The 27,003-nt window shown below is 38.7% G+C and overlaps 1 protein-coding gene across 2 annotated transcripts in view; it reads left to right on the forward strand.

The window, feature by feature from the left end:
- The window catches only part of GRAMD1B (GRAM domain containing 1B), a 217,787-nt gene that overhangs the window by 25,465 nt on the left and 165,319 nt on the right, over positions 1–27,003 (forward strand). Inside the window, exon 1 of one of the 2 annotated variants that reach the window (XM_023524861.1) lies at positions 24,434–24,525. The exons of the other annotated variant lie outside the window; for it this stretch is intronic. The gene's annotated coding sequence lies outside the window, so the exon portion shown is untranslated. Of the gene's footprint in view, positions 1–24,433; positions 24,526–27,003 lie in introns of those variants that run through there. 2 annotated transcript variants of the gene reach the window in all.

Consider the following 27,003-nt stretch of genomic DNA (forward strand, 5'->3'; position numbering starts at 1 on the left):
TTCTTGAGCAGATCTGACCAAGCCTCTCTACTCACCCCTTACACATTTCTTAATTTTTTGTTGCCTGCTAAATGCAGTTTAAATTCTTTAACATGAGTACAGCCTCTTCACCCTCTTCTTGGCTTCCATGCATTCTTTCATGCTTTTTTTCTTTCTTTCCTTTCATCCTGGAATATTCTTCCTGCCCCCACTGTCCATGAAAATCTTTACGTTTCAGGACCCAGATCCAATGCTGCTTACCTGGAGGCCCTCCCCAGCCTCCCAACACTGAGTGAATCCCGTTCTGCCATGTAGTATGGTTGTTGTTTACACCATTCCCTCCTTAGTTCAACAAGCTTCTTGAGGGCAGAGGCCATGGCATAGCCATCCTCATAGATTCAAATTTACTTTAAAGCCTTACACTCTGAGATATTGTTTATTGAATTGAAGTATATCTTTAAATAATCAAAATAACAAAAAAACAAAAACCCTTTACTGGGGTCATTTGTTGGTTCTTAGAGGTCATAAGTCCTTAGCTATATTGCTGTGTGTGCACATACATGTGCAATTATATACTCTTCCTACATCTGCCTCTTGTTTCCTTTCTGTCTTCACCATTATGCTTTGCAGAGTGGCCAAAGTAGGTCTTGGAAAGTGCTTTCTCAGCTTCTTCATCCACCTCTGTCAAGCAGACATCCTGGAATATCAGAAAATTATATTGGCTTTGAAGTTTGACAGACCTTAGTTGGAATTCTAGCTTTTGACCTAGCTGACCTTGAGCAGGTTACTAAACCTCTCTATATCTAAGTATTTCCATTTATTAATTGGGATCCTGATACCAACTTTATCTGGTTGTTATGAGGATTAAATTATGAAATATATATATATATTTCTCTTCTCTATCTGCCTTCCTGCTGTCTTATTTTCTCCATTATTTCTAAAAAGTTTTGGACTCGTCTGTAGGGGTGAATTCCATCATTGTCTCAAGGTAAATCTCTCTCTTTGTGCTTTAAAGGCACTCAATCTTTTCCAACCTAAGAGTCTTAGAATTTCACTTTGAAAGTGACTCACAGTGTGCTCTTTCTTAAGCAACAGAAAGGTGCCCAGTCTCTCCTGGCTGCAATGAATTGGAAGTAGCAGCAGCTAGCCAGAGCATGTTTACCAATGAACCCCTTTCATTGTCTATACAATGTTTAGCAGATGTTTTAAGCCCCAGATTCATCTGTGAGTACAAGATAGTAACATCAGCTCCTGTCTTTGTTTGTGTGAGGGAAACAGGAAGTATGCCTAGTCAATTTCATGTACACTGAGCCAGTGTACCATGTGTTTGTTGAGTGCCTGTTGGACCAAGATTGTCCCCATTTGTTAAGTGTTTGGAGAGCCTTTTGAAGTTTGACAGACCTTAGTTGGAATTCTAGCTTTTGACCTAGGAAGCAGGTTGGATGAGAAAGGTCAAGTGTCCAGAGGCAGTCTCTGAGCCTCCCCAAAGAATTACAAATTGGGTGTGTGAAGCTGTTGAATACCAAGATGCTGCCATTTTAAGAAGCATCATCTGGCTTCATGAGTAACAGCTCTAGATGTAAAATATATTCAGGAAGATTTTTCAGAAAAGGACTAATTTGGCACAGTCCTCTTGTGAAATCATGGCTCATAGTGGATTGCCACATATTTCAGAAAGGCAGTGTGTTTGCTGACACACAGGCCTACACACGTGTACATGAGGCTCAGTGTTTATCATTACAGACAGACTGTATTTAGAAGGAAATCTGTGTGGCAGATAAAAACTGGCCATCTTACGGAGTGTGGGCTCTTATACCAAGGTAGATGGGTTTGCAGGCTTCTCAAAAAACAGAGCACCCACCCCAGCTTCCAGTTACAGTTCCACAAAGTAAGAGATTTAAATATTCCTTGACTTCTTGGGTTTAGACTCTAGCATTTCCAGAGGTCTCAGAGGTTTGTTTTCTGGCTCTCTGTGTGCATAAAAACAAGCATCAGCCTGCTAATACCATCAAAATATCCTGTTTGACCTAGTGTTATAGACCGAATATTTGTGTCCTACCCAATGCTTTATGTTGAAACCTAATCCCCAAAGTGACGGTGTTAGGAGGTGAGACCTTTGGGAGGTGATTAGGACATGAAAGTGAAGCTCTCATCAGTGGGATTGGTGCCCTTATAAGAAAGACTCAGAGAGCTCCCTCATCTCTCCTGCCATGTGAGGACAGAGGGAGAATATGTTCATTTATGAACCAGGAAAGAGGAAGAATGCCTAGTGGGTCTCTTTGGATATTGGAGGCAATACATTCCTAATTTAGATGTATTATTCTGGCCTATTGACTGAGTGAACCGAAAAGCCAAAACATCCTGAGTGGGGCTCAGAACAAGAGAGGACTCTTCAACAGGTTCAGGTGCTGTACAAGCTGCTCTGCCACTTGGGCAATATGATCCAGCATCTCTAATGGTACATAAAGTGTCAGTTGCAGTTAGAAAATCATTTGGAGCCTTTGGCAGACAGTTATAGGTCAACCACAGAATAGGCATTTAGGATTTTGGAGCAAGGCCCTGCCATTATCCATAGATAACTACCCTCCTTTTGAGAAATAGCTCTTGGCCTGTTGAGCCTTAGTAGAGACTGAACACTTGACTATGGGACACCAAGTTACCATGTGACCTGAGCTACTCGTCATGAGCTGGGTGTCATCTGACCTACCAAGCCATAAAGTTGGGCATATACAGCCATCATAAAATGGAAGTGGTATATAGGTTATCAGGGACCAGCAGGTCCTGAAGGAAAAAGTAAGTTTCATGAAGAAGTGGCACAAATGCCCATGGTCTCCACACCTGCTAAACTGCTTTCTCTCTCTAAGCCTGCACATATGGCCTCATGGGGAGTTCCTGTGATCAGCTGACAAAGGAAGAAAAGACTGAGGCCTTGTTTACAGATAGTTCTACTTTCTACAACCTGGAAAATAAAGAAAACAGGTGTTATAATTCAGTCCTAGTCTGAAGGCATAAGAACCAAGGGGGTCAATATTGTAAGTGCTAGTTTAGGTGGAAAGGCCTGAGAATCAGAAGCACCAATGTCCAAGGGCAGGGGAAGGTAGGTGTCCCAGCTTAGGCAGAGAGCAAATTTGCCCTTCCTCTGCCTTTTTGTTATTTTCAGGTCATCAACCTATTAGATGATGCCCACCCATATTAGAGAGGGTGATTTTTATTTAGTCTGTTGATTCAAATGTTAATCTCTTCCAGAAGAACCCTAACTGACACACCCAGAAATGTCTTAACAGTTACCTGGGCACCTCTTAGCCAATCAAGGTGACAGATAAAATTAACCATCACGATGTGTAAGAAATATTTTTTAAATAACCAGACTGCAAATGCAGATTACATATGATAATAAAAATAAATAGCTATGGTTAGTATGGTTAGTAAAGTGGGGAAAATAGTAGCTTTACAGGAGAAACTTGACAAACATTACCTCAGCCAGGTAATCAAGGTCAACATTAACACTAATAAGTCAGATTGACAGTATGAACTCTTGATATGATGTGTTGAGCATAGCTCTTTACCTCTTTGGTCTTTCTCCCCAAAACCTATAAGCCCCGTCTGATCATGAGAAAAAGATCTCAGTTGAGGGACATTCAACAAGATACCTGACCAGTACTCCTCAAAACTGTCAAAGAAATAAAAAATAAGGAAAGTCTAAGAAACTGTCAGTCAAGAGGAGCCTAAGGAAACATGATGAATAAGTATAATGTCCTGAATGGAATCTTGGAATGAAAAGGCACACTAAGTAAAAACTAAGGGAACCTGAACGAAGTGTGGACTTTAGTTAATAATAATGTATCAACATTGGCTCAATAATAGTAACAAATGTACCATATGGATATAAAATGTTAATAATAGAGGAAAGTGGGAATGGAGTATATATGAACTTTGTATATTATCTTTACAACTTTTCTATAAATCTAAAACTGTTCTAAAATTTAAAAACTTATTTAAAAAATAGTTGAATTCAAATCAACTCATTAAAAATAGTGAGGTCCTCTGGCTTGGAAGGAACCTTAAAAATCACTTAATCCAAGTGTTTTTAATATTTAACTTTACACAAAAGCACTTTATTTTAAAAAATCTACTTTATTTAAGCAAAATATTAAGTGGAAGTCCAATTATATGCAAATAAATGTAGATTTGCTCTGGCTGAAGCAGGAGCCCCTGTACACCCCTTGTTCGGTCCCCACGCCCACCCCTGGCTTGCCTCTGAAGCAACACTGAGGCATGTTAGCATCCTGCTACACCACGCTGCTCTCCTTATATCCTGCTCTCCCATAACATCTCAATCTGTCCTTGAACACCTCTACAAATGGTACCTCCCCATCCAGAAAATCATCTTTTTATCTTTTTATTATCTTTTTATGACTTTTTATGACTGTAATGATTCCTTGCATTTTTTTTTTTTTTACATTGAGTCAAATCTGTTTACAATTTCTATAGATTGGCTTTAGTCCCATATACAATAAATGTCAAATAGAGTTTTTTGGGGAGTGATTTTTTTATTTTTAAAAGGCAGATCCTTTTTCCTCTCCCCAACCCAATGGCTCATTTCTTATTTAGAATAGATATTCCCTGTTCCTTCAGCTGGTGGTTAGCAACAAGGTGGCATACTATTGTTCTTTGTCCCTGTATAAGCCAGTCTCTTGACTGCTCTACATGAACCCACCTATAATTCCCTCTTGGCTTCTCTTTCTTCCCCGCCCCCACCCGCCACTTAATTCTATGAGCTTTTATTCCATCCATTTCTTCCCAATACCCTTAACTCTCATGCCCTTTGGCCTTTGATTAAACCTACCTTGCAACCTGGCTTTTCTCACAGTGGCTATTTCAAATCTCCTTTCCTCTGCTTTCCTCTGTGAAGCTTACTCCACAAACCCATAATCCCACTACTGGCCTCACTTTATCTCAGCCGATAAACCCTTAGTATTACTTTAAAAATAAAGTAGAATGCATGAGATGAGGAATTCTTCAACTTCTTAACCCTATACCTAGAAGCTTACCTGCAGTTCTACTCATCTTTTTCTCTTCCCCGCTTAAGATTCTGTCTCCTATCTCAGGCTAATTCTACCATCATTGTTTCAGATCTCATCACCTCCTGCTTTCTCAGAACTTGCTTAATCTGCTGTCCCTTATATAGCTGTTTCCTCACTGAAATTGCTCTTGTCAAGATTACCAAAGTCTTTCTTGGCATCTTGATTTTACTTAATTCATTCTTTTATCAAATATTTACACAGCACCTACAACGTACTGTGCAGTGTGGATTCACCAGTGAAGGAGGCAGGTGGAAAATCGGTGTGTGTGTGTGCGTGCGTGTGTGTGTGTGCGTGCGCTCAGTGTGTGTGCGTGCCCTCAGTGTGTGTGTGTGCGTGCACTCACGTGCGCGCGAGGAGGTGCTAGGGATTTGGGGAGGAGATAACAAATAAAGGAGCAAGTAAATATATAGAATAACAGGGGATAAGTGATAAATGCAGGGATGACAAATGAATCAAGGTAAGACGGAGGGTTAGTATTTTACCTAGGTCATCAGAGAAGTCCTCTTCGAGGAGATAGCATCTGAGCTGAGATCTGAATGAAGGAGGGACTGGACCATTCTTGGATCTAGAGGAAGAGCATGACAACCAGTGGGAACAACAAAGACGACCCAGAATTAGGAATGAAGAGTTATATTTGAGGAATGACCCAAAGACCCAGGTAGCTGGGTCAGAGTGAACAAGTTAGAAGGGTAGAAGAGGAAATTGGAGAGGCACCAGACCACATACCTTTCACCTTTGAAACATATTTTTGATTTAGCTTCCAGATTTTTCTCCTACTTCTTTTGCTATTCCTCCTTAGTCTCTTTTGCAGATCCTCTTTGTCCCGTATGTATTGATGTTTGGCAAGATTCTATCATAAGCCATCATTTCTTCTCTCTGGACATATTGTCCCTGGACAGGACACAGAGCAGCCACTTAATAAAGGTTATTTGAGTCTGATTACTTTGAGTTTCGTATCCCTTTGGGTAACTCATCTCAGACCAAATTCTAGTTTGTCTATAGATTAATCGAATTGTGGCCCAATATTCAACATGATCTGGCCAATCAAGGATGAAAATGGGATGTTCTCCTCTCTTATTTTTAGGTCCTATAATTCTAAAAATGTAACCTAAGTCTGTGTCTTAGTCAACACTCTAGTTCTACTGACTAATACAGTGCCTGAGTGATTGTTGAATGAATTCATGAATCCAATAAAAGAATGTCAGAATTCATTCATTGGCACTTAGTTTATAGTTTTGATTAATAGTGGATATTACTCTTACCACACTCTTATGCCCTTAGAAATAAATTTTCAGAACTTCACAGGCTGTCAATGAGTCTGTTACATTTCACTTTGTTATACTTGAGTCATTATTCCAGGACTTCAAGATTTTTAAGCAACCACTGTGATCACTTTCCTTCTGAGTTTTACATCATCTTTGATTTTGTTAAGAATAGCTTGTGTATCTTCAATTCAGTCATTGATAAGGTTGTTGAACAGGATGAGTCCATAGACAGAGAATCCTGCAAATAATGTGATGATTTCTAAACCCTGCTTTATGACTAATAAGTATCCTTTACAATAATGGAATCATTTAATTTGGATAGTAGAGGAAACATTGAAGATTATTAGTCGGACTGCATATTTTACAGATAAGGAAATCAAGACACATATTAAGTAATTTCACCAACATCACACAGTTAATTAGGGGAGAAACTGGGAGGAGGACCCAAATGCCAGTTATTGCAGGTTTCTATGTACAATTCATTTTTATCCTTCTCCCTTTTATTCCTATGGTCTACTATTTGTTGCTGTGTAACTAATGACCCCAAACCTAGCAGGTTAAAACAACAATAAACATTTTTATCTCACACAGTTTCTTTGTGTTAAGAATTCAGAAGCTTTGCAGGATGGTCCTGGCTTAGGATCTCTCCTGAGATTATACTTGGTTGGCAACTGTAGTCATCTGAGCAGTGACTGGGCTGCATTATTCAGTGCTAATATGGCTCATTCATAGGGCTCACACATTTGTGCTGAAGGTGACAGGTCTCAGTTCTTCACTACATGTACCTACCGTGGAGCTGTTTGAAGGTCCTTAGAACAGACAAACTGGCTTCTCCCAGACCAAGTGATCCAAAAAAGAGAGAGCAAGGAAGAAGTCACAGTGTTTTTTATGATCTGGCCTCAGAAGTCACACTCTGTCATTTTTGTACTCTCCTATTGGTTACCTAGGTCAACCCTATTCAGTGCGGGAGAGGACTACACAGGGATCACTAGGCATAGCTCATGGGCTGCCTAATGCATTTGGCCAGCACCTCAGTTGAGGCACTTTTTACTTTCGCCCAGAGTAAAACTATAGCCTCTAAGTGATATTTAGTCTCTAATTTCTTTCCCTTTTGACTGCAGATCCCACAGAACTGCCTGATGAGTCTTGGTAAAATGCAACTCTGATAATACCATCTTTATTCTACTCCTTTGCTTTTTTAAAGAGTTTAAAGGTTTCTTGTTGCTAAGATGATCATATAATTTGTTATCCAAACCATGGGACTTTTGAGAGTAATACAGGGTGCTCTTAGCAGTTATGCATGAACCAGAGGTGTAAATTAATACTGACAAGAAAACCAGGATTTAGGGTCATCTATTGCCTACCAATTAAAAATAAAAATATTATTCTGTCAATTATTTTATAATGGCAATAGCTTTCTCTTTCATCATTTTTTTCTCTGTCAGTGTTGATATTTTTTCTACTCTATCTAATGATACTATTGTGTGTTTCCCAAACATAGTCAGGCTTTAATATATTCTTCCTGCTTTCACATATACTATTCCTTACTGATGGAAGTGGCTCTCTGCTTCTGTATTTCACAGACTCCAATAACTTCTAAAGGCTGCAGTTGAAATCTTTTCCCAACACACTGTGATCTTTCATCTAGAAACTCCCATTTTTTTTTAGTCTTCCATTCTTCCCTTCTTTTTCCTATCTCTCTTCCTTCCTCCTTTTCTTTTTATCATTCTCTTTTTTTCCATATAATTACTGAGTGTCTTCTGTGTGCCAAGCACTGTTCTAAGTACTTCTGTGTACTTAGCATAAGTTTTTTCATACAGTTATTTGTGTACCCTTCCTGTCTTCCCTACAAGTTTATAATCCCTTGATTATAGGACTATATCATACTTGCTTAGCAAAATCTCAATAAATTTTGCATGAGCCATTGAATACTGTATGTCCTTAATAAATTTTAGCTTAATGAAATCAAACAGGTTCTGGAAAAGAAACTTTCTGGAAAGATAATCTTGATTTTCATACTAAGGAAGGGCTTTTCTATTCAAAGTGGTTTTCTTTCTCAGCTGAAACACACACACAAAATTAAATAGTAAAATTTTTGAAGTGTATAAAGGGAAGCAGAGAACCCTTCTTTTCCTTGGAGTTTTCAGATATATATCTGCTTTTAGTATAAGGCCAAATAATGCATGTTCTTATTTCTCAAGGAAGGAGTTAATTTTTACATTGTTTCTTCCCCCTCCTTGCCTACCTTACCCAAAAAGACAAAGGTAATATCAAAGCCTCATCAGGTGAAATGTTGGTTTTAGTTATTATTAAAGAAGTCAAATATGTTCAGTTAGTGGTTTTCAACCTTAGAATCAACTAGGGATTGTTTAGCAATCCCAATGTCCAGGCTGCACCACAGACCAAGTAAATCAGAATCTCTGTGGGTGAGACTCAGGCATTAGCACTCTTTAAAGCTCCTCAGTTGATTCCAATGAGAAGCCAAGTGCGAGAACCCCTGTGCTCAACCAAAGGGCCCTGGTTGAGTAATGAAGTACCCAAGTTTTTCGCGGCCTTAAGTTTCTTTGTCTCTTTTAACTATACTCCATCTGTGAAGTAAGGTTTCCCATTCAAATTTTTCCTGTCTGCTGAACTGTTACCAGAATTAAATGAAATATCAGTGAAAAAGGCAACTAGAAATAAGATTCTGAGAATCCTGTTACTATGGTAGGCTCTACCTGCTATTCTCAGTAGTAATGGCTTTGACGTTCTTCGGAAAAGCAAGGCTTGGTTGATGAAGGTACCTCACTATGATGGAGATAAAAGCTTCTTTCCTTTTTGCCACCCCTTTTGCCTCACTTTATTCACCATCCTGTGGAAAATTCAGCTTGCCAGTTCCTCTTTATTCATCTCCATTTCCTGTGGCTAGAGGGCTGTACTGTGTGAACTACTGTTCTCCTGCCCCCTAAAATGTGAGGAATACAGAAAGGTCTACCTGTCCTTGAACCTGTGGGTTCTACTTTATGGTCTGCAAGATCATTTCATGCCTAGATACAAAGACTTTACTTCAGAAGAGGTTTCTATCCAATATCCTGTTGGAGCATTTTGTGGATTTTGCTCTCCTTTGGACAGAGAGGAAAAACAAAACTTTGCATATTGTTTAGCATTATAGGGCTAATAGTAGCTAATATTTATTAGATATTTTATGTGAGCCAGGATCTTTACTTGCCTTATTCTATTTCATAGTCACACCAATCTGGCAAGCTGGGTTTTTTTATTATTCCCATTTTATAGATGAATAAGCAGAGGTAAAGAAAAGCAATTTCTCCAGGGCCATTGAACTAATAAGGGAAGGAACAGGTACTCGAAGGCAGAAAGTCTGAAAAGAAGAGTTTTTTTTTTTTTTAAATAGACAATGTGCCAGGCATTGTCGAAAACAATTTGTATTTTTTAACTCATTTAATCTCTGACAACCATATAAAGCAGATTCTTTTCATTTTATAGTTGAAGAAATGAGGGCACAGTGAGGTTAAATAACTTGCCCCTGGTTACAAAGATAAGATGAAATTGTTTGAATAATAACTTGAAGGAAGACTAAACGAGCTGTAGCTCCAAATGGCACAGGATTCTCCTACTTCCTCTGCCCTGCCAAGAAGTTAAAGTAAGAAAAGCAGAAAACATCTGGCCATTCTGCTGGAGGCATCACAGCGACGCCTGATAAGGGTTTGATGCTTCCCAGGTTCCAAAGTCTGTTTGTGTCCACTCAGAACCTCATCCTTACAGTCACCCACGGAGGCAGGTGAGGGCCATCAGCCTTGTGCAGAGCTCCTCCTGCTCTCAACCACTGGGCTCTCCTGCCTCTCATGGGCATTTGCTCATCCTAGTGGCTTCCTCACACAAAGTGGCTCCAGTGGCCAATAGACACAGCTAGTGGTGCCCTGAGTCTTCGTCCACGTGGAGATCAGAAAACAAAGGACAGGCAGGCCATCAGACTTAAATAATGAGCATGGTTTTTGATGAGAATGGCCTAGGGAAGAAGTGATGAGAATGGCTTAGGATGAAAGCCTGGTTTATTGCTTAATGGGGAGGAGGAAGAGTGAGTTAAGAAAGCAGCATGTTCATTGGGAGTCGTATCGAGGAGAGCCAGCTGGAAGGCTTGTGATACTTTCTACAATCACCCTAATTATTAGGGTCCCCAAGAGACTATATTCTCATACTCCTTTTTGAAGGAGAAATCTTCTGGGTTACTTATATCCATATTAGGGGCATCCTAATAACCAGATAGATAATAATAATTATTATTATTATTAACCAACTTGTATTGGGTACTTACTGTGTGCCAGATACTACACTAAGAACTCTAATGAGTTATTTAATTGTCACAATGATAAGGCAGGAACTATTATTATCTTTACTTAGTACATGAGGAAAAATGGGATGAGAGCAATTATCTGAATTTTCCAGTGTCACAGCCAGTAAGTGGCAGTCAGGACTCAAGACCAAGTCTACCTGGCTCTGCAGCCAAAACAGCCTTAGCCTGTCCACTCTCTTTCCTCTGTCATATAGTGCTCTCACGATTAACCCCCACCTCCCATTGCAACCCTTGTAGCTTTCCAGACTTAGAATCCCAGAACCTAATGTTCTAGGTCTGTGAGGAATTAAAGATGATTTTTCTACTCTCTTATTTTAAAAACCTACCTTGCTATAAAATATATACAGACACAGGGAATGACATATAAGCAATATTACCCTGCTGGATATTTCGGAAGCCCCTCTATATACCCTGATTAATCACAGACCACCCCCTTCCCAAAGTAATCACCCTCCTGCCCTTTGCTGTTGTTTCCTTATAGTTTTCCCAGTCAACTGCAAGTCTCTTGAAATCTTAGTGTAGTCTTTTCAATTTAAAAAATTGACATGTCTTGTAAGTCTCTGTTACCCTCCAGGTTCACCTTTCACCGATTTCTTTTCCTTAAATTTTATTTTTGAAGAATTCAGGGCATTTGACCTGTTGAATTTCTCGCAGTCTGGATCGGGCTGCTTGCTTACTCATAATGCCGTTCACATGTTCTCTGTACTCTTTATTTCCTGAAAATTGGTTGCTAGACCCAGAAGTTTGGTCTGAATAGATTTTTTTTTGGCAAGACTGTGGGTGGTACTGTGTTCTCTCCTCAGGAAGCACATAATGTCTGATTGTCTCTCTTTTTATGATCTGTTGATACTTAATGGATAGATTCATCAATTCACTAGATGTTGCTAAACGGTGATGTTCCATCATTTCTTTTTTTTTTTATTGGAATACTTTTAAAAAGAGGTGCTTACCCTTGACAACTATTTGTTCATCTAGTTTTATAATTGACATAGGGGGAAAATGCTTGATTCTTTTTCCTTTATTTGCTAGTTTTCAACATAATGAATTAATTCCTTGAACTATTGAAGGAACCACCGAAGGAGACCAATTAATTTTGTGATTTTTTAAATCTAATTTTTCATTTTAAAAACGAGGTAACTGAGAGGCAGAGAGGCTAAGTAACTGACTTAACATCACACAGCACATTGGTGGCAGAGCTATGGTTAGGGTAGTGCTCTCCTGCCTCTCAGTTCACTTTAATCTTTCCCTTTCAGGAGCAGAACCCTACACCTGGAACCTTAGGCTCAAAAGCTATCTCTGAGAATATCTGAAATGGCCAATGAGTATTTAAAGCATTGTCCAAATTTTCTCCTGCCTCACTGCCTTCACTCCTCTGCCCTGCAGCCAAGTTGAGACTCAGTGGTAAGGGCTAGGGACAGACTGTAGTTTGTGAACTGCTTCTGAGAGGGCCTGAGTTGACAGCCCTGAAAATTCTGCCTGGTATTAAAGAATCCTGGGAACATGCCCAGGTTGCTATGGGGAAGTTTTCAGCCCTAGCTGTCACAAAGTAACCCCATGCCAAATCCTGTCTTGCTGATTCTCAGCAGGAAAATGGGAAGTCAGAGTAGAAAGTTCCAACCTGTCAGTTAGAAATAGTGGAGAAACCATCTTCCCACTATGTTAACTATCTTAGCTCAGGAGTGATAGACAGAGAGGGAGAATATTTGGTTAAGTAGATTTGGGAAAGAGATGGAGGAGAAAATGATCAAATGTGGTTAGGAGAATGGAGAGTATGTTATAACCTTGTCTGTGTTTGCATGTGTGTGTATGAGAGAGAGAGAGAGAGAGAGAGAGAGAGAGAGACTGCCTACCTCCTGAAGATTGTTCAGCAGTCCATCTGTTCACACCTACTTATGTAGCTGATGACCTCAGCCTCACTCACTTGTCCTGCTTTCCCCTTCCCTGCTCCTCTCCTTCCTGCCACCTCCACCCCCATTCCTGGCTCCTAGGCTAGGGGGAGAGTGAAGGCAACAGAGAGAAGCTAGTGAGAGATAAGGACATGCTCTTTTATTATGTACTAATGCAAATCTCTGATAACATGTGCGTTAGAGAGCCAGTCAAGGACAAGGACAAGGCTGCTGCCAATGGCCTTGGTGTGTGTTCTGAAGATACTATTATGGTCACCCTGACTGAAAGTAGGGTTACTTGGACTGCACTCTTGAAAGCGAAATGAAACTTGACCGTGAGAGATACTGCATGTACTGAGTCATAAATCTGGGATATTTGGGCCAACATATCTCAAGAAGCTGGTCACTCTTGTTTTCCTCAGCAAAAGGTTCTGGAGGGCTTCAGCCTATACAAGAAGAGAGGGTATAATAGACAAGATGCCATAGTGGAATGTTTTTTTTATTAATTTCAAGTTATGAACTTAATTTAGTGAATTGCGATCAGAATATTATAAAAAATGAAAAAGAAAAGACAATAGACCACCGTGCATTACATGGAGAAAGTGAGTGTTGTTTCATGAAACCCTTTTGAGTGTTGTATGCACATAAGTGTGTAGGTATGTACTGGGTCATAATCACTGTAAATCACTGCCAAAAACTTTGAACATCTTTGTTCTTTTAGAAAGTATCAGGTGTAAAGACTTGGATTCACTGTAGGCTCTGGCATGAAAATGCTGTGTGACCTATGGTAAGTGGGTCAGCCTCTTTGACCTTCATTTTTCTAATCTGTGAAGTGAATGAATGAAGCCAAAGGAGGGGATCAGGCTGATGATTTCTAAGGTTGCTTCCAGCCATCAAATTCTATCATTTTTAAGATAAATGAGAATTCAACTGGTTTTTAAAGATTCTCAAAGATGACATTCTTCTTTAATATTCAATAATTTCTATCAAGAAGTATCTCTTTCCTTTTAGACTTTGTTAATTCATTCATTCATCAACTACGTAAATATGTGTCAGACACTGTTCAAGATACTAGAGAGTCAACAGTCAAAACACACACACAAAAAAACCCTGCACATGTGGTGCTTACCTTAGGAAGCAGTTTATGTTTTTTCATTTACCACACATTTAAACAAAATGAAATAAAACTGAAAACCTTCTGCAGGCTTCATATAGTTATTATTTTTCTTTTTTTTTCTTTTTGCCAATAGGGGTTATTATTTTTCAATAATTGATTTAGATTCTTTGTTTCTCCTGTGAAGTGAGAATGTAATCATGGAATGCTAACAATACAATAAGTCCTTGCTTAATGTCATCAATAGGTTCTGTGGCTTGAAGCAAAATGACATATAATGAAACCAATTTTACCATAAGTTAATTGATATCAACAAGAATTAAGTTCCTACAACATCTCATCAACTTTATGACAAAACAGCATTGAGCAATATTAGTCAAGGACCTGCTGTACAATGTTTGAAAAGGCTTGAAGGCCTTTTATGCTCAGGAGAGTAACCCGACCTGATAATCTCAAATAGAAATCTGAATGTCCTAGACTAGAAATTATTATTTTCTTTGAATGGCCTTTTTATTTTCTAGGAGCTCTTGAAACCACAGACCATTCACTGAAAGACAATTCACTTTAAAAGGTTCAATTTCAGCTTCTTGCCATATTCATCTGCTCTCCATATAGACAAGAACCTCCTTCGAGGACTCTGGGAATGAGGAGACATCATTCTGACCTATATAGGCCAACCACTCTCTCGTTTGGTGGAGGAGCTTGGTAAAATGAAACCTGCAGGCTCTTGGCTACCAATATACTGGATTTCAAAGCAGTAAGAGTGCTGTGGGAGCTTTGGAATCTGCAATCATCCTGGCCACCAGAGGTCAAAGGAACACATTGTTCCACACCACCCAGTGATTTCCATTTCAGTCTAGTTTTAGCCTGGAAGTTTTTAACAGAGTTGGTAAAATGACCTTTTCAAAGTGAGGTGGGCCAAGTCAGAGCTTCTGAATGCCAGGGCTATAAGTAAGTTGATAGGCTGTCAGTTGTCTCTCCTCTCCTAAAGTTAAATGTTCAGGTCCATTCATTTATTCAACGGGCATCTATTGGATGCTGTTTACATACCAAGCACTGAGCTAGACTCTGTGAATACAAACTTCATCAAAGCAAAGCCTCTGCTCTCCAGGAACTCATGGTCCAGTTTTTCCATAGACAATAAGTAAACGGCTGGTTGCCCCCAAGGTGGTTCCAAATTGTCCCAAATCCAAGGTTATTTGGCTGTTTTCTTATAGCAAAGTGAAGGTTCTAGGCATTAGGGTCATAATCTTAACAATTTCAAATGCGAGCCTATAGATCCCTGTGAATGAGATTTAAGAAAGTGGCCTTTTGATGTCTTTGGTATTATAGCCCAACTTTGGAGCACCAGTTTGAGCTGACCATATAGCCTCGGTGTGAGTCCTAAGCCAAGATTCACTCTTCTGCTGTGTAAACTTACAGGAGTGATCAGTCTTTCTGGACCCAAGTTTTCTCAGCTGTTCTCAGAAAAAGCCAGGTCACTAATAGAAAAGTAAGTGACATGGAAGAGAATGATATTATAGAGTATTTCCCTAGTGAAACTCAGCTGGAATTTTGCTAGCCTTTTTGTTATATATTTACAGCTTGTTTGTTTGCATGGCTCCCCCTGCCACTCTCCCTAATTTGTGTAGGCACAAGGTCTAGGTTATGTTAAAACTAGTATTGTAACCCAGAAGGTGATTATTGTCTAACCAAGGGATCAGATTTTATTTTGTTTTTCACAATAATTTGGCTAAGTTGAATGTGTAAATATGCCATGTTATAGCTCACTGCTTTCTAAGAAAATACAATGGAATGAGGAAAGAATTGTGGAACCCTCTTCTCCCACCCCAAATCTTTGAGCCAAGGGATGTTGTCCATAGGACAAACTGAAAGAAGTTTGATAGGATTACCTATGCATTAAGGCACTGATGGGTAGTGAGTATTTGTAATTAAGTAGAATAGCTGGGATGTATAGGGAATCTTCTAGGATGATTTGAACTATCTCTAAATTGTTAAGCATGAATTCATGCCTCATAACCCTGTCTCCTAACACTAATGCTGATCCAGACTGTTAGTTTTCACATTCTTGTCTTTTCCTATGTCAGATCTCTGAAATCAAAAGCCCACTGCAGCTGAAAGTAGAAGCTTCTATAACATCCAAATAAAGTGCAATATTTCTTGTTTTGGAAGACTAGAGGTAATATGATGAGGACTGAGCTGGTCTATGATGCTTACTTTCTTTTTCTTTTCTTTTTTCTGGTATTTTTCCAGAGGTAGCATTGATTAGAGTAATCTTTACCAAGAGACAGAAAAAAAGAAACCTGAATACGTGCTTTGGTTACCTAGGCATTTTGAAGTAGTAAAAAGACCTTTGAGCTGGAATTAAGAAGGGCAAGGTTCCCAACACAGTCCTTATCTTACCACATAACTACTAGGCAAGCACTTTCGATAATTATGGTAGTTTGGAAAGGGCACACCTTGCTGGAAATCCTTTGCCTCTTATATGGGACTTAATGCAAGTCTTATAATTTTTCTGATCCTCTTCTCTTATCTACAAAGTAACATTACACCTATTCCATTTCCCTTATTGGGTGTTATGAAATCATATCGTTTATTTGCGTAAGAGTGTTTCACTTACAAAGGTCTATACAGATATGGGTTTCTATTTTGGCAGCTGTGCCTAAGTGTCTCACCTAATCTCTGAAATTCCCTATTCTTGCTCCCTTGACACTACTGAACATTTACATTTCTCAGCTGGGGCCCTTCTGATCTTCTCTGTTTTGCCTGCCCTTCCCTGGACTGACACCTAGACAGGAATTTCTGAAAATAAGATCACTTTTGTCAATTGTTTATCTTCAGTTTTTAAAATATGCCATTGTACAGGCTTTTTTTTTTTTTCGTGCTGAGTTGTCATAACACAGCCTAACTACCTACTACTGGTAGACATGCTGACCTGAAACTCAAGGACCTTTGCCTGCAGCTAACATGGCTGTTTGTGTACAAAATACCTGTGAGAAATAGGAATAATTTCTGCCTTCAAAGTTGATAACTTAAGGTGCCTGAAACTACAGTTCACAAAGAACAAACTAACAACAACAATAACAAAACCCACAACAAACAAACAGCAATGCAAGAGGCTTTAGAACATTTACAATCTTCCTTCTCCAAAGGTAAGTCTCTCTTCACTTTCCTTCAGTGATCAATTACAGGTGTGTGACTTACCCTCACTGAGTCCCAATTTGTTTTGAACTGTGGTAGAGTTAGAATTACTGAGTTACAAGGTCAGATTTTAGAAATGGGTTCTCCATTTCCACCTTTTGCTCTTTGACTCCACAACAGACATCTCTGATTCTAAGAAGCTCAGGGAGACCAGCAGGCAGGCTGGGCTGGGAGAGTTATGGTTATGAGGTCAGGAACCAGGCCCTCAGGACCTCAGAATTTGTAAGACAGAAGCTTTGGGGACAAGGAAATGGGAGTTAATAGAAGCAGAAGAGATAGAAGAAAAGGTGGAGAATTATCTTACTGAGAAAAAGAGAAAAGAAAAAAATGGAGGAAAAGAGGAGTGAAGGAGTCCAGATGGGGTAGAGGGAGGAATCTTTTACTTCAACCTCCTACTGAGACAGAGCAGAAACAAATTTTTTAGAGCAAAATCAGCTGTGCCTGGATATCCCTTAGATACTCTGTATGTGGCTCTAAAGTACATCTCACATCCCTTAAAAGCAGTGTAGCCAACTGATTTTCTTGAAAGCTGGAACCTCACACAGTTACTCAGAGTTTGAAATAGGACAAGGAAGACCTAGAAAGAAGATTCTGACAAAGAGAATCCCAGTTCACTTTATGAAGGGAGAGGTTGTGATAGAGTGATGAGAGCAGAAACGTGTCATTAGAAGACAAGAGTTCAGGTTCCACGGCTCTGCCACTTAATTGTTGAGTGGCTTCTAGGCAATGTTTAATTTTTTTTTTTTTACCTATAAAACATATCTCCATCTTTATGTGTACTTATGGTTTATTGAGATAATGGATGCAACCCCTAAAGTGCCTTGTGTATCTTTTGTAGCACTTTCCACTGCCTTTTGTTTAAATATTTGAATAGTTTATCTTCATTAGTAGGTTATATGCTCATCAAAGGCAGGATACTTATAGATTCATCATCTAGCATGGTACCTAGAATATAGTAGAACAAATATCTGTAACAGATATCTAATAATTAAACAAAAGATGATAGCTTTCTTTTTTAATTTTTATTTTTCAATCAGAGTTGACATTCAATATTATTTTATATTAGTTTCAGGTATGCAGTGTAATGGTTACACATTTATATAATTTACAAAGTGATCCACCCGATTAGCCTAGTACCCACCTGGCACTATATATGGTTATTACAATATTATTGACTATATTTTCTATGCTGTACTTCATATCCCTGTGGCTATTTTGTAACTACCAATTTGTACTTCTTAATCCCTTCAGATGATGATTTTCTTTTAGCGATTCTGTAGGTAAATCTCTAAAAATCATAATATTCTCTCTGGAACTGATCTGCTACTTTTTAGGCTTGATGTGGCAAGTGTGGGCTTGGTATTGCTGGCTTAAGTTATATTTCCTCAGACCCTGAGAAATATCGAGGGACCATTTGCACATCCCTAAATTTTTCATTTTAAATTAGAGAATGAATTTAATTTTGGCATTTAAAAAAAATTTTATTATCTCAAAACAATTAATTATCATGAGCAAATGAAATCTATAATGATACCACTGTCAGAGAAGAAAAATTTCTCCTCTACCTTTCTAAGTTCTTTGGGCTGGTTTAAGAATTAAATTGACATGAGACAAATTAACAGGAGAAAATCAAATTTAATTTCATTCATTCTAGGGTTCCATAAGAATGTGGAAGCTCAAAAAAGTTCAGGCAGTTAAGGCTTATATGCCACTCTGAACTAAAGAGAAGAGGTAGGAGTCTAGGACTTCGAAGAGAAGGAAGGCAATTCACATGGAGATAGAAAAACAAATGTTTGCTGGGCCATGCAAAGACAATTGGACACAGAGGGGACTTTGATCAAATGGGTCCTTACTAGGTTCTTCCCTAATTCATATTATGCTATAGTTATCTATGGTGGTAGGTCCCTTGGACAGATCCCCCATCTAAATTCTTTTAGGCAGTTAGAGGAAGGTCAAAGGTTCCTTCTGTATCTTTTGTTTCCTAAAAACCATCAGCCTAAAATAATCCTTATGCCACAGAGACATATTTTGGGGTGGCAAAATCCTGACATAAAAAATCACACACTCACACACACTCAATGTTGTAATTTTAGTGTACGTGCAATACCATTCCACTTCCATCGACTGTATACAAATGGATATAAAAATAACCACAAATGATATAAATATATAGTATTAATATATTTATATATTATATTATGTTTATATTTTTAAATAGTTGCCTGTATCCTTTGAATGAAAATACCATGATTTCCTTAGTCATTTTGTTGTTTGATGTTTTGGTTGGTGCCAATTTTTGACTGTTAATATTCTCTCTTGCATAAGAAATAGTAATCGTTATTACTGTTAAAAACAATCTAAATCAATTTGTTAAATGCCTGGCATGTGCCAGGCACTTTATTTGTAGTGTATCATTTAATATTCACAGTCTGTGAAGTGTTTGTTATTCTTCCCCTTTTGTACAGAAAGAAACTGAAAACTAGAGAAGTAAGTAGCTAGTCTAAGGCACAAAACTGGTGAATATAGAGGTAGGATTTGTATTCATGTCTGCCCAACTCCCAAACCCCCATTTCTTCAACTACAAATCTCCTTGGAACAGTATTGTAAGGTCAAAAGGTGTTACAAGCTTATGGCTCTAATTACATTTTTCCATGTTGCTTTCCACAAGCTTTGTGCTATTTTATAAAGGCCCACTCCCCGAATATATTATTTCCTCCATAATTTTGACTGGCTTCATTTTTTAAGCTAAGATACTCAAAGACCTACATCCACTCCCTTTATTACCTTAAAAGCACTGTTTCTAGTCTGAATCCATCCTGAGCTTGACTAGTACCTGCCTGGAATGGAGCATCGATTATATCTGAGCTCACCTAGTCCTAGGCTGTCACCCTTACTCGAAGATGGGGCACACATGGTTTCCTGCTCTCCAAACCAGCAATGGAGAGAAATTACACTTCCTTCTTTATTTATTATCACATCTTTTCATTCCCTTCATTCCTCTGAGAAATGTATCAAAGCATATTCTGTTAAAATGAGAAGCCTGGGCACTCTGCTCCGATCTTTCCTGTGTCTCCCTCGTTGCATTAATGGCAATGCTGGGGTAACATGTCTTAAGTAGAGAATTGATCAACAAATATCAAGAAATGTAATTATGGAAGATGGGGAAGTTGGACACTTCTATGGTACTCAGGGACCACTTGCATATCCTACATTTTTCTTTTGAAATTGAGGAATGAATTTAATGTTCCATTAAGCTCAAGGGAAGGGATCAGAGAGAAAATATAGGGTTCCCTTGCTGGTTGCCCTCTGAAGAACCGCAGAACACGTACGATGAACAAAGTTTCCTTCTTGTTAGTTACTGTGTAATCACTGACTTTTGCCATTATGCTTCATTGGTAAAACAATGACTTTGAGGCTTGATCTTAGTGTTTCCTATTAAAATAGCCCTGCTTTTTGTCCCCATTATGCCCTTGAGGGCTCTATATATAATCATGAACATATGCAATTGCCTTTGTGTAAAACCCACATAGCTACCATTGCTATCCCTCAGCCAAGGGTTAAATTGGTATCTTATTATTAAGGTTTGTTTGTTTGTTTGTTTTCTCTTTCACCAGGCTCTTGTAAGTTTTAGAAATAAATAAAAATGTTTTAGCTCTGGTTCAAAGAGGATTTTCCCCTGCAGCTGATTTTACTATAATATATAGCTTAATATAAAACCTAGCATTCTGAATGCAGTTAGTCTTCAAAGTGGATTAGGGTTGTTGTGCTCTGGGCATTTCCAAGGCATTAGTCACAGCACATTGCATTAGCTTTCCCAGTTGCTTCTCCTGTAATGAAAGGGATAGAAAGATCACCCTTTTGAGTAGAAGACCCAAATGCCATCTTTTAACTTCTTTGGAGTATGATGGAGATGATAATTGAATGGCAAAAGTGTTCTCATTGTAAGGAAGCAATGAAGCATTCTCGTGTTGCTTTAGAATAGGCAAGTACAGAAATCTGAGATGCTGAAAGCTGAGAGTTCTATTCATACTGGTTATAGTCTGTAACTGTGTGTACAAACCACATATTCATCGCTAATGTAATAATGCACATTGGGCAGCAAGAATAGTCTGTAACTATTCATAATGATAATGATCATAATTGTACCAATTGTTACCATTTTCCACTTCCCCACTTCTCCACAGGCCTTAAAATAAATAAACCTGTACTTTAAGGTACTAAGTTGACCTCAGTCTCTGTCCATCTCTTTTTTTGTGTGTGAGTGGGGAGCTACTGAAATGATCAATGGATTTCATACATGTACGCTGTGTGGCGCCTGTGTAAAGCAGATTTTTATAGTGTTTTGTGGTGTGTTTATGATATTTCTGTGCAACCAGACATCCCTTGCTGCCCGATGTGCATTATTACATTAGTGATGAATATGTGGTTTGTACACACAGTTACAGACAGAAAAATAATATAACCATGAACTTTTTCTTAGCATTTAGTATACACTAAGTGCTTTACGTGTATTATCTTATTTACTTCTTACAACAAGCCCACTCTGAGATAGCCACTATGGTTATCAATATAATTTTTCACGTGGGTTAACTGAGGTATTTAGAGATTCATTAACTTGTTAATACATGGTGGATCCAGGATTTAGACCCAGACATTCTCATTCCAGAACCCTTGCACTTAATTGTTAGGTCATACTGTCTCCTGTACGTAAGGAAATACATTAGTATTATAAGCTTAGTATAATTGGAAAGTGTGCTGTAAATGTCAAGGATATGCAAAAATGTTTGCCAAACTTTGGGAATCCATATGTCCAGAATATGTATCTGCATATACCAAATTTACATTGATCTCTAACAGGTCGTGTGATGGATATTAAGAATTCATACGGTATTTTGTACAAGGCACGTTCAATAGTTGTGTAGTATGCATGTATGAATGTGTTATCAAATCAGGTACCAAATTAGGACCAAGATGCTGACATGAAAGACCGAGATCATTCCACATGAGAAGAGAGACCAAGCTAACCAGATTGTTTGGTTTAAATCCCGCCCAGCTGCTGATTACCTGTGTGTCTTTAGATGACCTTCGCAAGCCCTGTATTTTCTCTTTTGAAAATGGGGATAACGACTAGCTCATTAGATTGATTTGAAGATTGAGATCATGTCTGATTCATAGTTAAGTGTGTAGTAAATGTTAGCTAGCCCTACCATGATCATATTTAGACATGAGTCTAATTTAAATAAAATTCTCTTCCCCCTTTCAATGTAGAGCTGTGTACAAAAGTTGCTCTTTGTAACATTTCTCCTCAGAAAACAAGCAACTTGTTCCTGAAACCTGAGCCAAAGTACCCATTAGTGCCAATAAAATGGAAAATAAATTATTTTGACAATGCTCTGTAGTCCTGGGGTAGGACGTGAGGACACAGTTAGTAAAACAGTAACAGGAAGGATGAAGTAGTTTAATGTTTAGAAGTATGTGGTAACTTCTGTAAATCTAAAACTGTTCTTTTTTAAAAATTTATTTTTCAATTACAGTCGACATACAATATTATATTAGTTTCAGGTGTACAATATAGTGACAAAACTATTCTTAAAATAAAATTTATTTTTTTAAAAGTACATAGTAATGTGTTTCTGGACTCAGCTCTTCGTAATTAATGGATTAACTTCCTCTTTATAGCACAGCAAATAGGCAAACAAAGGTAGCCACAGAGTAGGCTCTTGAGGAGAGTTCTTTATCTGTAAAATGTAGGATTGGCTTTTTTAAAGGTATTTTTCAGCTTTGAAAGTCAAATGGAATGAACAGACATTTAGGGGAATTAAATTATGGCTTAATGTTGTCCTTTCAGTCAGGATTAGCATACATCCTGTGGATGGGAAACTGTGGAGGAGGATGATTATTTCATGGAGTGCAGGGAGCACCAGAGCTAGAGTGGGTGTAGGAGGTTTCTCTGAGGCCAAGTTGGGGATCTGCTTATCTAGAGATCTTTGAAAGAGAGCAGGGTGCTCTCAGGAATGGTTAAGCTGAGGTCTTCACCAAGAAGAGGGAGAGTCGTTAGGTTAAGCTCCAATTAGTGTTTTTTTAACAGTTGATAGGTAAGCAGCTGCTTCCAAATACATTCTTGTTCTTTCCTTTAATTGCTCCTTAAAGGCTGACAGTGCAAACACCCTTAACTTAAGTAATCTGAGCTTTTAGTTAATCAGGTATGCATGCTCTGGGCAAAGGGCATTATAGTCCCAGGTGACTTCTGAGACCTCCTATGTGATGTAGGCTGAGTGTGATGTGATAATCCAAAGGAAAGTATGACCATTGTCAGAGCTGTCTCTCGGGATGCTGCAGGGCTGCAACAGATGATGTTCTTCAGTCTCCGCCTTTCCAGAAGGGTTCGCTGCACAGAAGCAATCTCCAGAGGATTTAAGCTGGGAAACTAATTGCAATGGGTGCCTCTTCAAACCTTCTGACCTGGTTCCCCTCTCACTACACCGCCGCCCATCATTTCTTCATTCACAGATGTTCACTGAGCATATACACTATGGGGGGCAATGAGCTCAGTAACAGGATGACAAAGACGAACAGGACATAAATCTTGCTTCCATGCCATTTGCACTTTGAAGGGAGGCGGAAATTGCATATCAGCGATTATGACACAAGGCAGAAAATGATGTGTTAAAAAGCAATGTGGGTAAATTGCTCCAAGGCATTTTTTTTTTACTAGTAAGAATTAATTTCAATAAACGTGGAGGACATTCTCAAAGTAGGAAAAAGAAAATTCATAAAAAGACAAGTAGAAGAGCAAGAGTATGTGTGGACTTGCTATAGAACCTTGGAAGCTGTGGAATACTATAGAACTTTAGAACTGGAAGTGCCCTCCCGGGTCATCTGGTCTCAACCTCTATGTGAGAATGTCCCTAACAGGTTCTGTCTCTGCTTTAACACCCCCATTGATGGAGAACTTTCTATTTGATTTTGGATTAAGAGTGTCTAGTCACTGAAGAGAGTGGGTATCTCTAGGAATATTGTAGTGAGGAAAGGAAAGGGGAGAGAAAGATGGAGGAGGAGAGGGAAGGGGAGAGGGAGGCAGGGCCGTAACCTAGATTTTCAGTATCCTAGGGGGGCTCTGCCTGAAGGACAGTGGAAACAACGCATGCTGACTGGTTGTTCTTTGAATTAAGCTGTGGAGATTTGATTATGGTGGGGATGGAGCCTAATGTCCTGGTTCCAAGGTCCAAGGATGCATGAGTGAACTTGCACAGAATGAGATCATGTGGGCATGCCTTCAAGAACCGAGACTTTGCTCTGGCTAGCAAGATTTAAGCCATTGCATTACTACATCCTGGAAACAAGTTAGCTCTACCTTGGAAGCTAAATTAGAACCTGAAGACTACAGAGAAGCTACTTTTAAAAGTCTTTTAGTGTTTACTAAGCTACCACTTTATCAGAGGGTGGCAAGTTTCATTTTAAGGAAACCAACTTTGTGGAGCCTGAGCTGCCCCATTGTAAGAGGCCAGCATTTCCTCCTTTGTGCTCTTGAAGGGCCTGCCTGGAGCACTGTGTGGACATTCCTGAATATAGGAGCCTCCTGCAGGCACCAGCACTTGCAGAGCCCTGCTGACTCCCTCAGATCTACAGGTTGACTTCTTAACAGGTAAGAGGCATTAGAGAGAGACACTTGGGTAGAAATTAGGAATTAGGGCTACACTGCCATTACTTGTTGCAAAAGAGAAACTATTGAGATGGCCGGAACATGCAATAAAAAGTATTTCTAGAAAGTGAGTTCTGCTAAATATTTGGAATAGTGTTTCTTTTTTAAATATTTAGACTTCAATAAGAACTCCCTCGAAAATTGGTATTAACTTTGTGGCATGTTTTAGTTAAGGAACAAATAGAAACTGACTGAATTAAGAAGAAACAAAGTATAGCAGTTTGCAGAATGGCAATCTCAAATATAATTTATTTACCAAATTGCAAATCAGATAAAAGTCTTCACAAAAAAGTGACAGAACCAGTTTGAATGTGGCTGAAAATATATATTTTACAAGAAGTTGAAATAGAGTAAACAATGGAGTGGAGAAAATTCTGGTTTTGGACTCAGAATACCTGGGTTTGAATCACATCATGAAGACTAAAGTTCTTAATCAATCTGAGCCTCAGTTTCCTCATCTCTAAACTGGGGGACATAGCACTTAAAGCATAGGATTTTTATGAGGCTTAAAAGAGGAAATGCAGTGCCTGGCTTAGGAAATCTTAGATGAATCTGAAATTTTTTAGGACATTGAAACATTTCTAACCTATGCTTGAATGAAGCAGATTTTTCATTTGGTTCAAGTCCTCGTTATTATATATTAGCTTTGAACAGAAGGGTAAAAGCATGGAAGTTAATTATTGACAGATATATTAAGTAGCAATGGTGTTACAAAGTTGTATATAAATCAAGTAATACTTAAAATGTGTTAGGGGAATTCCCCACATAAAGGAATTCTATTTGTGTAAAACAAAAAGTCCTTTCCAAAAGCAAATAACCAGTCTGTTATGTCTTTTGTGTAAATCTAAATGTTCACATGTTGGGATTAGTTCTAGTGAGGTATTTGTGTTTGATTAACTTCTTGGTCTGTGCGGGCTTACGAGGGAATTGGATGCATAAAGAATGTGTGCAGACAAAAGTAGAATGAGTGTTTAGACTCCGTGGTGCCACTTGTTTTTTATTCTTTGAGGATAAAATACTACTTCCAAAATAATACTATTAGTAATTAAGGTAGAATGTGACCAAAAGGTGTTTGATTTACAAAAAGCAGTTTCAGTTCCAGCCTTATGATTTTGGTCCAAGATGTATCTTGCCAGTGCCTCAGTTTCTCATCGGTGAACATGGGTGGGACAAGGTGGGAGAAGGATGGGCATTGCACTGAATATCTAATGTTTCTTCCAGGCCTATAATTCTATCATCTAAGGAAGGTCTATTGCTCATAAAATTTTCCAGCTGTCAGAATTAATATGCCTTCTTGAAGCAGCAGCTTACATCCAGGGAGTGGTTGAAGGTATGGGAAATGAAGTGCTTTCTTTTCCTGGAAATACAGAGAAACAAGGTCACTCAGTGTTTAGTGACATTTCATGTTTCTTTGGACAGTCTAAGTTATTCAACAGGTGGCTTCCTCATAGAGTATGCCTTATTTAAGTTGATTAATTGAATAAAAGTGTTCATATGTGTAAAGGAACAATCTATTTTAATGAATCCTTTCTATAAAACAAATGATTTGCATTATATGATTGACACATTTTAAAAATCTGCATTTTCAAACACCAGGATTACTGAAAGCAAAATAGACCTTTCCTGTTCAAGACTCAGAGCTACAGTAGAGATTTTACCAGATCACTTAGCATAACCAATCCCAAATCCCAGTTTAAAGGTATTAAAATGCTATGCAGTCACTGAGTTGAGGTGAATTGTGAGGGCCATGGTCCAGTCTCAGCAACTAAAAGAGGGGTGGGGGAATCTAAGCACTGGCACTTGCCACTAAGGACAGCCTGAGGGCAGAGTGCAGCCAGGGCTGAGGCAAACAGACTGTTTGTGAAAATGGAAACATTCGACAGTGTGACTTTCATTAATGCAAAAGCTCATGCCAAATGCAGAAATTTACAGGAATGAATTATTTACATTTCTTCCTCCAGATGCATTCCTCACAGAAAGACGAACAACTCAGGTACAGTGGGAAGGTTGTCTAGAGCTAGGTTACAGGGCCACCACTGAAAATCCTCCACTGAGCCGTCTTCTTCAGTTCATTCCTTGTGTCATAACCAAAAAAAAAAAAATTCTTATTTTTTGTTCGAAATGGTATGTAAAAAGTAATATCCCTCTAGTGCTTGGCAAACATGCTATTTTATCTCATCAGAACAAACTGTGCAATTTTTATAGTTTCAGCATTATATGTCAGGGTAATAAGTTATGATTGTTCTGCTCAACCCTAGAAGCAATTAGGAGCTTGCTGCTCAAAGCATCTCAGCTTTTCTGGATCTTGGTTTGCTTGCCTGTAAAGGCAGCTACTTTTCTGACTTAGGAGAGGTGGAACAGTCTGAGTTCCAGTCGGAAATAAAAGGCTCAAGTGGTAGCTTTAACATTTGAAAGGAATCA

The sequence above is a fragment of the Pteropus vampyrus genome, unplaced genomic scaffold, assembly GCF_000151845.1.
Source record: "Pteropus vampyrus isolate Shadow unplaced genomic scaffold, Pvam_2.0 Scaffold502, whole genome shotgun sequence".
NCBI lineage: Eukaryota > Metazoa > Chordata > Mammalia > Chiroptera > Pteropodidae > Pteropus > Pteropus vampyrus.